At 39.2% G+C, this 13,974-nt stretch overlaps 2 protein-coding genes and 1 non-coding gene across 7 annotated transcripts in view; 2 read left to right on the top strand and 1 right to left on the bottom strand.

Moving 5' to 3' along the window:
* LOC126001426 (ribonuclease pancreatic-like) overlaps positions 1 to 13,974 on the bottom strand; it is a 459,609-nt gene that overhangs the window by 11,243 nt on the left and 434,392 nt on the right. The gene's annotated exons all lie outside the window — the stretch shown is intronic.
* LOC126001437 (ribonuclease 4-like) overlaps positions 1 to 13,974 on the top strand; it is a 150,994-nt gene that overhangs the window by 88,470 nt on the left and 48,550 nt on the right. The gene's annotated exons all lie outside the window — the stretch shown is intronic.
* On the top strand, positions 13,765 to 13,871 carry LOC126003124 (U6 spliceosomal RNA). Its single transcript, XR_007493665.1, has one exon. It is a non-coding gene; the product is annotated as a U6 spliceosomal RNA (small nuclear RNA).

Below are 13,974 nucleotides of genomic sequence, written 5' to 3'. Positions count from 1 at the left end.
AAATGGCATCCCTCCTTGTTCAGACCCAAAGAGAAGCTTAACATGTGGTCCTTACAAAATGGAGTCCATTCTTGTTCAGAAACCAGGGCCTCACATTTCCCCCTCTTTTCATGGACTTGAGTCAAATTGACTCTCCTTGAGGTTCCTCATCCCGTCCCTGCTTATGGGCATCTTAATTGCATTTATGCAAGCCTAAATAAAAAGGGTGAGGAAATTAATTATGCAAGCACCTATTAAGAGCATAACAAAAAAGAATAAACATAGGCCTAGCCAGGGCACATTTCCACGGTGACTGAGTGGATCACTATTCATACAAGAATCTTTTTGCTTCTGAAAACTGGTCTTCTTCTGTGCAGCATATACCAGATGACACCTAATCTATTCTCCTTGGGCCATATACTGTCCACTTTGTTTTAAAAACCTTAGTCCAAACTCCTCCTGTTTTGCAGGGCCACTTCTGTTATGGAGTCTAGACAGTGCTCTAGATGTATGCACAATCAACAATCTTTGATAATTACTGGGTAAGACTGATCCTCTACTCCATGCTTGATGGTGGGGCTTACACTGGTACCATAGACGTGTTGAACTGCTAATCACTCCTCTTTATTTTCCTTAATTGATGCTTCCCTACTAGGAAGTAAGTCTGAGCACATTCTCTTAGAGGCTTTACAGATCCTATTTGGGCTGAGACAGCTCTGGTTTACAGCACTCCCAAAACTGCCTGAGACCACCAGTCTTAGCCTCAGGGTCTGGCTCCCTCTGTGCTACCAGGTGGCTTCCTCGAAACATTCCTATACTCTGCAGTGAAAGTCTGTCTCTCCCCCACATTTCATAGGACTCTCTTCTGGACAAGCATAAAATGAGAATGCTCTCAGAGCAACTTCCCTATCCTAGGACCTGCACCAATGGTACCCACTTCTTTTCTTAACATTCACAGCTCAGGATAGGGATATCTTGCGGAAACCAGATACTATGGAAATCAGAAACCCCCTAAAATACATAATTCAAAGTTTACGGGAGGGATTCCCAGTTTGATCCACAAACCCTCTATCCACAGTCTGGGTAAGAGTCCAAGTATAATTCACAAGCAAATCAGATATTCGTTTTCATTGGTTGACGCACAGTCACCTTCATTTGTAGGAGCATCAGAATAATATGCCTTCTATCTTATCTTATCCTGAAGCTCAGTCAGCTGAATCTGCAGGGAGTCTATCTCATTGGGGCTGTGACTCTCCTCTGCAAAAAACAATGAGGTTCCTGCATCTTCTTCAATCCTGCAACTTAAACAACTGCTGCAGTAGAGAACAATATAGGGTCCTAGATTTTAATTGCCAGGAAAAATGGGCTATGAAGGTCATTGCCTTTCCTGCACTGGATCAGACAAAAGTACCACACACATCTTGTGTTAATTCTTTTACCCTTAACATTACCAGGGAAAGCCACAATCTTCTCTCCTTATTTCCTTCCACCACCCATCCTCTTTAAATGTCATGTCTGGTTCATTTTTTCCACTTTCCCTGACCTGTGGGGTTAGAAGGTACTATATAATTTCCAATTGATGTCAATGTCCTTAGCTAGTTGAGTTCCCATTGTGCTCTTGCCATTATTCTCTGGAAGTTTTCCTGCTGACCTTCATGTTTCATATTTTTCTCCTAGAGTTTTCACCACCTTAAAAGTCATTAAAGAGGAGTGTAGGCAAAGGTCCATTTTCCAGATCAACTGCCTGGACCCTACAGTTATGAATATCTGAAAAAGATCAGATCAATTAGACAGAAACATTACTTAAACTGATTAGTCTGTGGAGCAGTAAATGTTCCTCTCTGTCCTTAGGAGGACAGAGCAGTAGAAGATGATCCCTCTAGGATGATGATACAGAGTTAAGTAACAAAAAATAAAGCATCATAGCACTATACCTGTTACAGATGTTGCCTCAAGAGGAGACCCAGGATTCCCAGTAAGTTCAGTAACATCACATAAAACACAGCTCTGAGATACTTCTCCTAGTGTCCTTTTTAGCATAAGTTCTCTCTGGTAAAGTTCTAGCTCCTACTATCCAAGTCACACTAGTGATAGCATGGACAGCTTTTAGTTCCTTCATGACCAGTCTATGACAACCAGTAAGTACACTTCTTTATGAGCTACACAAGAGGCTTTAAATTAAGCCTGCTAGAATGCATTTAATTCAGTCAGCTACAAAAAAATTGTTTTTTCTCTCCACCTTAATATTGAACCAGATGACTGAATAAACTTACCTTTTTCATTGCATAAACTCAGCAAGACTGGAGAAATCTCCATTTTGGGTACCCCATTACTTACAGAAAAATTTTGGGGATTGGTCAAGGACAGAGCAGGTGGTTTGCCAATCAAGGCATTAATACTTTACTTTGTCATGTCAGGGTTACTCATGCTTGCCTGGTGTAAAGATGTGAAGGTCAGCTGGAAGTGACCTTGGGACTCACTTCTTCTGTAGGAATATCCTGGAGGTGGGGAGTCTTCCCACCCTCTCCAGGTTTGGGAGAGGTCCAAATTTCCAGAACTTTTCTCAATGCTGAGACAAGGGAAGTCCCTGTGGCTAGTCATTGCAGATGCAGATATTCCTAGATGATTTCTGACTTTTCTAGGCCAATCCACATCTATGGTATCCCTGAGGTTAACAGACTACTTGTAATAGTACTGGATCTGCTTTTCACTTAACCTCAACCCATTTCACCTCTGTTTCCATGAAAGAAACCCTGGAATCTCCTCACTGATTTTTAAGATTTTCTGTCCGCATTAGGAGTAACTTTTATGAAGCATCAAAAACACTGAAGGTGCCAAGAAAAGAGAAAAAGCAATGTTTCTCAATTTATAGAATGTATAGAACAATTATTATGCATATAATTTTAAATCTCATTTGAAAAACTTTGATTTCCTGTAATTTCTGAAGGTCAAATTTCCGAAGAGCATTGTAACATGAGTCTAGAGCATCTAAGCTCCTTTTCCATAACATTATTTAAACAAAAACATTAAATCATTTATAGTTTAAAAATATACTAATAACAATATAGTTTGACCATATAGTTTTTTTCATATTTATGTCTAGTTAGTTCTTATAAATGGAGACTGATTTGAACAATGAAAATGGCATGGTGTTGGATATAAGTGCCTCCTCCAACACTTTGTAAGTGTTCAGACATCCAATCTATCTTTTGTTCATAGATTTGCTTTGTGCCCTTGTCAAGAATCATATAAGCATCTTTGTGTGGCTGTGTTTCTAGCCTTCTCTTTTGTTCCCTTGATCTATGAATCTATTCTCTCAACATTTATACAAAAATAGATACACAGATGCTTAAAGCAGCTGTCTATATGATCACCCAAAATAAAAATTCAAATGTCCTCTCTAATGAAAAAGTTATAAAAAGCTGTGGAATATCTGTTTATTGGGCCATATATTTCTTTATGTATTTTTGTGTCCAGAGCCAGAAGTAACCCCTGGCCCCACCCAGCAGTGCTCTGAGGTTACTTCTGGCTCTGCGCTCAGAAATCGCTCCTGGCAGGCTTAGGGGACCTTCTGGGATGCTGTGAATTAAACATGGGTCCATACAAATTAGCAGTATGCAAGACAAATGGCCTATCTCTGTGCTATCGTTTTAGCGCTTCGGCTATATAGTTCTTTTTTGTTGTTGTTGTTTGTTGTTGTTTTTGTTTTTGGGTCACACCTGGCAGCGCTCAGGGGTTACTCATGGATATCTGCTCAGAAATAGTTCCTGGCATGCACAGGAGACCAAATGGGATGCAGGGATTTGAACCAACCACCTTAGGTCCTGGATCAGCTGCTTGCAAGGCAAACACTGCTGTGCTATCTCTCCGGCCCCAGCTATATAGTTCTTTTTTTTTAATTTTTTTCTTTATTTAAATATCTTGATTACATATATGATTGTGATTAGGTTTCAGTCATGTAAAAAACACCCCCTTCACCAGTGCAACATTCCCACCACCAATGTCCCAAATCTCCCTCCATCCAACCCATCCCCACCTGTACTCCAGACAGGCTTTCCAGTTCCCTCATTCATTCGCATGATTATGGTAGTTCTCTGTGTAGTTATTTCTATAACTACACTCACCACTCTTTGTGGTGAGCTTCATGAAGTGAGCTGGAAGTTCCAGCCCTCCTCTCATTGTCTCTGAGGATTGTTGAAAAATGACTATTATTTTTCTTAAAACTCATAGATGAGTGAGACTATTCTGCGTCTCTCTCTCTCCCTCTGACTTATTTCACTCAGCATGATAGATTCCATGTACATCCATGTATAGGAAAATTTCATGACTTCATCTCTCCTGATGGCTGCATAATATTCCATTGTGTATATGTACCACTGTTTCTTTAGCCATTCGTCTGTTGAAGGGCATCTTGGTTGTTTCCAGAGCCTGGCTATTGTGAATACTGCTGCAATAAATATAGGTGTGAGGAAGGTTTTTTTTTTTTTTATTGTATTCTTGTGTTCTTAGGGTATATCCCTAGGAGTAGAATAGCTGGGTTGGATGGGAGCTCAATTTCCAAATTTTGGAGGAATCTCCATATCGCTTTCCAGAGAGGTTGGACTAGACGGCATTTCCACTAGCAGAAAATAAGATTTCCTTTCTCTCCACATCCCTGCCAGCACTGATTGTTCTCACTCTTTGTGATGTGTGCCAATCTCTGTGGTGTGAGGTGGTATCTCATCGTTGTTTTGATCTGCATCTCCCTGATGATTAGTGATGAGCATTTTTTCATGTGCCTTTTAGCCATTTGTATTTCTTTGTTGTCAAAGTGTCTGTTCATTTCTTCTCCCCATTTTTTTAATTTAGATGTATATATTATTTTCCTTTTTTTATTTAAACACCTTGATTACATACATGATTGTGTTTGGGTTTCAGTCATGTAAAGAACACCACCCATCACCAGTGCAACATTCCTGTCACCAATGTCCCAAGTCTCCCTCCTCCCCACCCGACCCCCGCCTGTACTCTAAACAGGCTCTCCATTTCCCTCATATATTCTCATTATTAGGACAGTTCAAAATGTAGTTATTTCTCTAACTAAACTAATCACTCTTTGTGGTGAGCTTCCTGAGGTGAGCTGGAACTTCCAGCTCTTTTCTCTTTTGTGTCTGAAAATTATTATTGCAAGAATGTCTTTTATTTTTCTTAAAACCCATAGATGAGTGAGACCATTCTACGTTTTTCTCTCTCTCTGACTTATTTCACTCAGCATAATAGATTCCGTGTACATCCATGTATAGGAAAATGTCATGATTTCATCTCTCCTAACGGCTGCATAATATTCCATTGTGTATATGTACCACAGTTTCTTTAGCCATTCGTCTGTTGAAGGGCATCTTGGTTGTTTCCAGAGTCTTGCTATGATAGTGCTGCAATGAATATAGGTGTAAGGAAGGGTTTTTGTATTGTATTTTTGTGTTCCTAGGGTATATTCCTAGGAGTGGTATAGCTGGATCGTATGGGAGCTCGATTTCCAGTTTTTGGAGGAATCTCCTTATCGCTTTCTGTAACTGCCTCTGCTCCTGCCCTTTACTGGGATAGAATTCCGGCCAGCAGCTTTCTCTCAACCGGGACAGAAGGCAGAAAGCAGCTACAAATAATTCGCAAGTGTTAAGCTCTTTTGTGAACACCTAAAAAATTAAGCTGCAGAAGTTAGTAAATGCTCAAGGTGCGTTCCAGTCAAGAGGCTTTAATGAGGGCAAGCAGGGTTTTTATGCCCTGCTCCTGTGGGAGGGGTAGTAACATAGGATTGAAACATAGACCAATCAGATTTGTACAAGTATAACAATTTTAACCAATGGGAGCATAAAAACATTTTGATGGTGGGAAGGATAAAGAGGAACCTGGCAGGATGGGGGGAGGGGAAGCAAATCCTTAAACAAATAGCTAATTGATATTTACGCAAATACAATTTTTGTTTAGCCTAATTTCCATTTAAATCTTTCTTTTGTGCAAGCAATAAGGATCATAATTTAAACTTTACAAAAACCTATCTATAATTACGTTTTTGAGAGCAGTTACAAAAACAGGTTCCATGGAAAGGTTAAGGAATCTGGTTAAGCCAGATTCTGTGTGCCGGGCTAAATTTATTTGCAGAGTTTCTTTTTGGCTTGGGGCTAAGCAAACTTTATGGCTTAAATCAGGTGGTGGAAAATTCATACAGAGTTCCTTTGATATGTGGGATGCTTTGATATGTGGGTTAAACTAGACGGTATTCCCACCAGCAGTGGATAAGAGTTCCTTTCTCTCCACATCCCCGCCAACACTGTTTATTCTCATTCTTTGTGATGTGTGCCATTCTCTGTGGTGTGAGGTGGTAATTCATCGTTGTTATGATTTGCATCTCCCTGATGATTAGTGATGTGGAGCACTTTTTCATGTGTCTTTTGGCCATTTGTATTTCTTTTTTTTTTAATATAAATTTTTTTATAATGCAATGTATTGTATATAATAATATATTGTATATACATTGTATTCCATTATTGAATAACAATATTTTTTTTCTTAACACCACCCATCACCAGTGCAACATTCCCATCACCAATGTCCCAAGTCTCCCTCCTCCCCACCCGACCCCCACCTGTACTCTAAACAGGTTCTCAATTTCCCTCATATATTCTCATTATTAGGACAGTTCAAAATGTAGTTATTTATCCAACTAAACTCATCACTCTTTGTGATGAGCTTCCTGAGGTGAGCTGGAACATCCAGCTCTTTTCTCTTTTGTGTCTGAAAGTTATTATTGCAAGAATGTCTTTCATTTTTCTTAAAACCCATAAATGTGTGAGACCATTCTGCGTTTTTCTCTCTCTCTCTGACTTATTTCACTCAGCATAATAGATTCCGTGTACATCCATGTATAGGAAAATTTCATGACTTCATCTCTCCTGACAGCTGCATAATATTCCATTGTGTATATGTACCACAGTTTCTTTAGCCATTCGTCTGTTGAAGGGCATCTTGGTTGTTTCCAGAGTCTTGCTATGGTAAATAGAGCTGCAATGAATATAGGTGTAAGGAAGGGGTTTTTGTATTTTATTTTTGTGTTCCTAGGGTATATTCCTAGGAGTGGTATGTGAAGGACCTATACAAGGAAAACTATAAAACTCTGCTCCAAGAAATAAGAGAGGACACGTGGAAATGGAAGCACATACCCTGCTCATGGATTGGCAGGATTAACATCATTAAAATGGCAATACTCCCCAAAGCACTGTACAGATTTAATGCGATCCCCCTAAAGATACCCATGACATTCTTCAAAGAAGTGGACCAGGCAATTTTGAAATTTATTTGGAACAATAAACACCCTCGAATAGCTAAAGCAATCATTGGGAAAAAGAATATGGGAGGAATTACTTTCCCCAACTTTAAACTTTACTACAAAGCAATAGTTATCAAAACAGCATGGTATTGGAATAAGGACAGGCCCTCAGATCAGTGGAATAAGCTTGAATACTCAGAGAATGTTCCCCAGACATACAATCACCTAATTTTTGATAAAGGAGCAAAAAATCCTAAATGGAACAAAGAAAGCCTCTTCAACAAGTGGTGTTGGCACAACTGGGTAGCCACTTGCAAAAAATTGAACTTAGACCCCCAGCTAACATCATGTACGAAGGTAAAATCCAAATGGATTAAAGACCTCGATATCAGCCCCAAAACCATAAAATATATAGAACAATACGTAGGTAAAACACTCCAGGACATTGAGGCTAAAGGCATCTTCAAGGAAGAAACTGCACTCTCCAAGCAAGTGAAAGCAGAAATTAACAGATGGGAATATATTAAGCTGAGAAGCTTCTGCACCTCAAAGGAAATAGTGCTCAAGATACAAGAACCACCCACTGAGTGGGAGAAACTATTCACCCAATACCCATCAGATAAGGGGCTAATCTCCAAAATATACAAGGCACTGACAGAACTTTACAAGAAAAAAACATCTAACCCCATCAAAAAATGGGGAGAAGAAATGAACAGACACTTTGACAAAGAAGAAATACAGATGGCCAAAAGACCCATGAAAAAGTGCTCCACATCACTAATCATCAGGGAGATGCAAATCAAAACAACGATGAGATACCACCTCACACCACAGAGAATGGCACAGATCACAAAGAATGAGAATAAACAGTGTTGGCGGGGATGTGGGGAGAAAGGAACTCTTATCCACTGCTGGTGGGAATGCCGTCTAGTTCAACCTTTATGGAAAGCGATATGGAGATTCCTCCAAAAACTGGAAATCGAGCTCCCATTTGTATTTCTTCTTTGTCAAAGTGTCTGTTCATTTATTCTCCCCATTTTTTGATGGGATTAGATGTTTTTTTCTTGTAAATTTCTGTCAGTGCCCTGTATAGTTTGCCTTATATTTATATATAAGCCCCTAATCTTATGGGTGTTGGATGAATGGTTTCTCCCACTCGGTGGTGATTCTTGTATCCTGGGCACTATTTGTTTTGAGGTGCAGAAGCTTCTCAGTTCAATGTATTCCCATCTGTTGATCTCTGCTTTCACTTGTTTGGAAAGTGCAGTTTCCTCCTTGAAGATGCCTTTAGTCTCAATGTCATGGAGTGTTTTACCGACCTGTTGTTCTATATACCTTATGGTATCAGGACTGATGTTGGCTACCGTGACCTGACAGTGGCCACTTTTGCAAAAACCTCTCTGCCATTTTCCAGTCCTACGTGCTGTTTGCTACAAAGCCCCTGGGCCAGCAGGAAAAAAGCAGTCACAAAAGTAGTAAATAATTTCTTAGCCCAGGGGAGAGAAACACAGCCTGGAATGAAGCTAGATTCCCCTAGGCCGCATTATTGAGTTAACAAGGTACTCTTTGTTGTTTTGTGCACATTGGGTTTTTACAAAGTTATTCCTTAAGAACTTTGCCCCACCATAAATCTGTTAAGAGCTTAGGAATGTGGCCAAACAGACTCTACCCAGGAAACTGCTTATCTAGCATGACTGCCCCCTGCCCCACTGCCCACTTTCCATATTTGGGAAATGATGTTATGTTCCTTTTTCCACCCTACCTGTCCTGTGTTTATACCTTATTTGGAATAATGAGATGGTCTTTGCGCCAAAAAGAGTGATTGACATTACCTATGCCTGCCCCTTTTTACCTTGTCTATATAAGAAAATGCAGGGTCACATTAAAACGCCTTTGAACGGAAATTCTGTCTTGGGCCTTATTATTAACTTCTCTTAGATTTTTTCAAGGTGTGGTTGTGTGATCTGAGCTTTGCAAAATAAAGGTGCGGTTGTTCGTGAGCCTCTCGTCCACTCTCTGCTGGCCGGGCCCCTTCAGGGGGCTTACAGGACACCCGCAGACTGATATCAAGGTCTTTAATCCATTTGATTTTACCTTCGTACATGATGTTAACTGGAGGTTTATGTTTGCTTTTTTGCAAGTGGCTGACCAGTTCTGCCAGCACCACTTGTTGAAGAGGTTTTCCCTGCTCCACTTAGGATTTCTTGCTCCTTTGTCAACAATTAGGTAATTGTATGTCTGGGGGACAATGACTGAGAACTCAAGCCTATTCCACTGATCTGAGGGTCTCTCATTATTTCAATATCCTGCTCTTTTGATAACTATTGCTTTGTAGTACAGTTTAAAGTTGGGGAAAGTAATGCGTCCCATTTTTCTTTTTCCTAGGAGTGCTTTAACTATTCGAGGGTGTTTATTGTTCCATATGAACTTCATAAGTGTTTTATCCACTTCTTTGAAGAATGTCATGGGTATTTTTAAGGGGATCGCATTAAATCTGTATAATGCTTTGGGGAGTATTGCCATGTTAATTATGTTAATCCTGCCAATCCATGAGCAGGGTATGTGTTTCCATTTTCGTGTGTCCTCTCTTATTTCTTGGAGCAGGGCTTTATAGTTTTATTTTTGTAGGTCCTTCACGTCTTTGGTCAAGTTGACTCCAAGATATTTGAGTTTGTGTGGCACTATTGTGAATGGGATTGCCTTCTTGACTTCCTTCTCTTCCTTATCATAATTGGTGTATAAAAAGACCTTTGATTTCTGTGTGTTAATTTTGTAGCCTGCCACCTTGCTATATGAGTCTATTGTTTCTAGAAGCTTTTTAGTAGAGTCTTTAGGGTTTTCTAAGTAGAGTATCATGTCGTCTGCAAAAATGAGAGCTTGACTTCTTCCTTTCCTATCTGGATTCCCTTGATATCTTTTTCTTGCCTGATCTCTATAGCAAGAACTTCCAGTACTATGTTGAAGAGGAATGGTGAGAGCAGACAGCCTTGTCTTGTACCAGAATTTAGAGAAAAGGATTTTAGTTTTTCTCCATTGAGGATAATATTTGCCATTGGCTTGTGGTAGATGGCTTCAACTAGATTGAGAGAGGTGCCATCCATTCCCATCTTGCTGAGAGTTTTGATCAGGAATGGGTGTTGGACCTTATCAAATGCATTCTCTGAGTCTATTGATATAATCATGTGATTTTTATTTTTCTTCTTGTTGATGTTGTGTATGATGTTGATAGATTCATGGATATTAAACCATCCTTGCATTCCTGGAATGAAACCTACTTGGTCATAGTGTATGATGCATTGGATCCTATTTGCCACGATTTTGTTGAAGACCTTTGCATCAGCATTCATATGGGATATTGGTCTGTAATTTTCTTTTTTGGCAGCATCTCTGTCTGGTTTTGGTTTCAAAGTGATGTTGGTTTCATAAAAGCTTTTTGGGAGTGTTCCCGTTTTTACAAGTTCATGGAAGATCCTGGCTAGGATTGGTTGTAGCTCCTCTTGAAAGATTTGAAAAAACTCATTAGGAAATCCATCTGGGCCTGGGCTTTACTTTTTGGGCAGATGTTTGATTACAGTTTCAATTTCTTCAGTAGTGATGAAGGTGTTTAGATATACTACATCCTCCTTACTTAACTGTGGAAGGGTATAAGTCCAAGAATTTTTCCATTTCTTCTAGGTTCTCATGTTTAGTAGCATAAAGTTTCTCAAAGTAGTCTCTGATTACCCTTTGGATTTCTACAATATCTGTCGTGATCTCTCTCTTTTCATTTCTAATACGGGTTATCAGATTTCTCTCTCTCTTTCTTGTGAGTTTTGAAAATAGTCTATCAATCTTGTTTATTTTTTCAAAGAACCAACTTCTGCTTTCGTTGATCTTTCGGATTGTTTTTTGGTTTTTCATTTCATTGAGTTCTGCTTCAGCTTTGTTATTTCCTTCTGTTTCCCTATTTCTGTTTCCTTTTGTTGGTCATTTTCTAACTTGTTGAGCTGCGTCATTAAGTTATTCAGGTATGCCCCTTCTTCCTTCCTGATATGTGCTTGTAGAGCTATAAATTTTCCTCTTAGGACCGCTTTTGCTGTGTCCATAGATTCTGGCAGTTTGTGTCTTCATTATCATTTGCTTCCAGGAAAGTTTTGATTTCTTTTTTGATTTCATCTCGGACCCACTGGTTTTTCAGTAGGAGGGTGTCTAATTTCCAATTGTTAAAGTATTTCTTCTGTGTGGCTTTGCAGTTTCACATCTAAATTCAGAGCCTTGTGTTCAGCAAAGGTAGCCTGCAAGATTCTATCCTCTTGATTTTATGGAGGTATGTTTTATGTGTCAGCATGTAGTCTATCCTGGAGAATGACCCATGTACATTGGAGAAGAATGTGTATCCAGGTTTTTTTACTACTCCTCTTTCTTCCATTACGCTTTTCAGGGCTAGTATGTTTTTGTTGGGTTTCAGTTTGGTTGACCAATCAAGTTTCGATAGGGCCGTGTTGAGGTCTCCCACAATTATTGTGTTATTATTGATTTCTTCTTTCAGATTTGTCAGTAATTGTATTAGATAACTTGCTGGTCTCTCATTGGTTGCATATATGTTTAATAGTCTGATTTCTTCCAGTTGCACATATCCCTTGATTAGTACATAGTGTTCATCTTTGTCCCTTACCACTTTTCTGAGTACAAAGTTGGAGTCATCAGATATTAATATGGCCACCCCAGTTTTTTGGTGTTGTTTGATTGGATGATTTTTCTCCAGCCTTTGATTTTGAGTCTGTTTGTTCTGACTATTCAGATGTGTTTCTTGTAGGCAGCAGTAGGTTGGATTCATCTTTTTGACCCATTTTGCCACTCTGTGTCTTTTAATTGGTAAATTTAGACCATTGACATTGAGAGAGATGATTGTCATAGGATTTAATGTCATCTTTGTAGATAAGTTTGCTATGTTTCTTGGTCTCTCTTGTCTTAGAGTAGACCTGTCAGTTTTTCCTTTAAGGCTGGCTTATCATTTGTGAAGTTTCTGAGCTGTTGTTTATCCATTAAACTATGTATTCTTCCTTCAAACCTAAACGAGAGGCAAGCTGGGTGCAGTATTCTCGGTGAGGCATTCATTTCATTCAGTCTTGGCACAATATACGTCCACTGTCTTCTGGCCTTGAGAGTTTCTTGTGACATGTCTGTGGTAAGTCTTAGGGATGCTCCTTTGAATGTAATTTCCCTTTTTGATCTTGCTGTTTTTAGTATTCTATCTCTATTTGTGGGATTTGTCATTGAAACGAGGATGTGTCTTGAGGTGTTTTTCCTTGGGTCTCTTTTAGCTGGTAATCTTCGGGCATGAAGGATTTGATTGCATGTAATCTCTAACTCTGGGAGTATCTCTTTGATAATGTCTTTGACAGTTGATTCTTCCTGGAGATCTCCTACCTGGTTCTCTGTGACTCCAATGATTCTTATGTTATTTCTGTTGAGTTTATCAAAGACTTCTATTTTCATTTGTTTGCATTCCTTGAGTACTTTTTCCATTGCCTATTCATTTGTCTTAAGGTTCTTTTCCAAATTCTTCTGTTGTGTTGAGTTTTTCTTCCAGTACTCCGATTCTCTCCTCAGCTTGTGATACCTTGCTGGCAAGGCCATCCATTGAGGTTTTCATTTGAGCTACTGTGTTTTTCAGATCTGTTATTTCAGTTTGGAGTTTTCTGATTTCTGTCTTTGTGTTCTGTTCAGATCGATCTATGCTTTCTTTGAGTTCTTCAAACATCTTCCATATTGCTATTTTAAGTTCCTTATCTGAGAGGTTAATCAGGTGGTTGGAATTTATTAGTTCATCCGAGCTTTCATCTTCATTTTCTGTGCATCATGTTTGCCTGCGAGGTTTCCCATTGTCAAGCTTGTAGTGTGGATTTTCCTGTGTGTTGTGGTGGAGTTCATTGGTTAGAAAGAGTGTGCGGCAGCAAAGCAGTGGCTGCGCTCTTCTGCTGCCTCTAGTTGACAGTTTTTTGGGGTTGTGCTCCCCAGGTCTCTGAGGAGACCTTCAAAGATTCAGAAACACAGGCAGATAGGCCCCGGCTATATAGTTCTTAACAAAATTATGTTAGTAAGCCAAAGCACTTACTTTATGAGTACTTTAATTCCTATGAGCCTCAGAAACAACCCCAAGAACAAGACCAGCATAGTCCTTGAACTGGATGTACTTCCCCTTCAAAACAAAAAGGAACAATAGGACACAGAAAAACCTTATACATTTATTCAGTACTTTTATTTTTGGGGCCACACATTGCTTAATACTGGTAGGACTCAGGAAATTATATATAAAGCTAGTGATTGAATCTGAGTCAACCATATACAAGGCAAACACCCTACCTACTTATATTATCACTTTGGCCCCATTAAATACATTTCAAAAGCATCATGTTGCTAAAGAAATCCAATATTGAAAGGTAACTACTGCCTAATTCAATTTCTGACTTATTAAAAATAAAATAAATTTATCACTTCTAGTGCTCGCTTCGGCAGCACATATACTAAAATTGGAATGATAAAGAGAAGATTAGCATGGCCCCTGCACAACGATGACACGCAAATTCGTGAAACATTCCATATTTTTATAAAGAACTCACTTGAAAAACATTATCACTTCTTTTCTACATTCCCCCTTTGTTGTTTTTGTTTTTTTGGGTTTCTCTGGGGGGGGTCATACCTGATGACAC

Source organism: Suncus etruscus, chromosome 2 (genome assembly GCF_024139225.1).
Source record: "Suncus etruscus isolate mSunEtr1 chromosome 2, mSunEtr1.pri.cur, whole genome shotgun sequence".
NCBI classification, from domain to species: domain Eukaryota; kingdom Metazoa; phylum Chordata; class Mammalia; order Eulipotyphla; family Soricidae; genus Suncus; species Suncus etruscus.
Note: the sequence above shows the minus strand (reverse complement) of the source record. Positions and strands in the feature narration are given on the sequence as shown.